At 38.2% G+C, this 356-nt stretch overlaps 1 non-coding gene across 1 annotated transcript; it reads right to left on the bottom strand.

The window, feature by feature from the left end:
- Positions 1–18: 18 nt before the first annotated feature.
- LOC127743690 (small nucleolar RNA R71) lies at positions 19–126 on the bottom strand. Its single transcript, XR_008005074.1, has one exon. It is a non-coding gene; the product is annotated as a small nucleolar RNA R71 (small nucleolar RNA).
- Between the last annotated feature and the right edge of the window lie 230 nt (positions 127–356).

Below are 356 nucleotides of genomic sequence, written 5' to 3'. Positions count from 1 at the left end.
CCACCTCAAAAATTGAGTAAGCTTAGAGTGGAAGTCCAAACCTTCAGACAGAAAGAAGGAGAATCCCTCTATGAAGCTTGGAAAAGATACAAACAATTAATCAGAAAGTGTCCTTCTGATATGCTTTCTGAATGGAGCATCATAGGTATTTTCTATGATGGTCTCTCTGAACTATCCAAGATGTCTTTGGATAGCTCTGCTGGAGGCTCTCTTCATTTGAAGAAGATGCCTACAAAAGCTCAAGAGCTGATTGAAATGGTTGCAAATAACCAATTCATGTACACTTCTGAAAGAAATCCTATGAATAATGGGACTAGTCAGAAGAAAGGAGTTCTTGAGATTGACACTTTGAATGT

The sequence above is a fragment of the Arachis duranensis genome, chromosome 10, assembly GCF_000817695.3.
Source record: "Arachis duranensis cultivar V14167 chromosome 10, aradu.V14167.gnm2.J7QH, whole genome shotgun sequence".
NCBI classification, from domain to species: domain Eukaryota; kingdom Viridiplantae; phylum Streptophyta; class Magnoliopsida; order Fabales; family Fabaceae; genus Arachis; species Arachis duranensis.
This window is presented reverse-complemented; position numbering and strand designations above follow the sequence as displayed.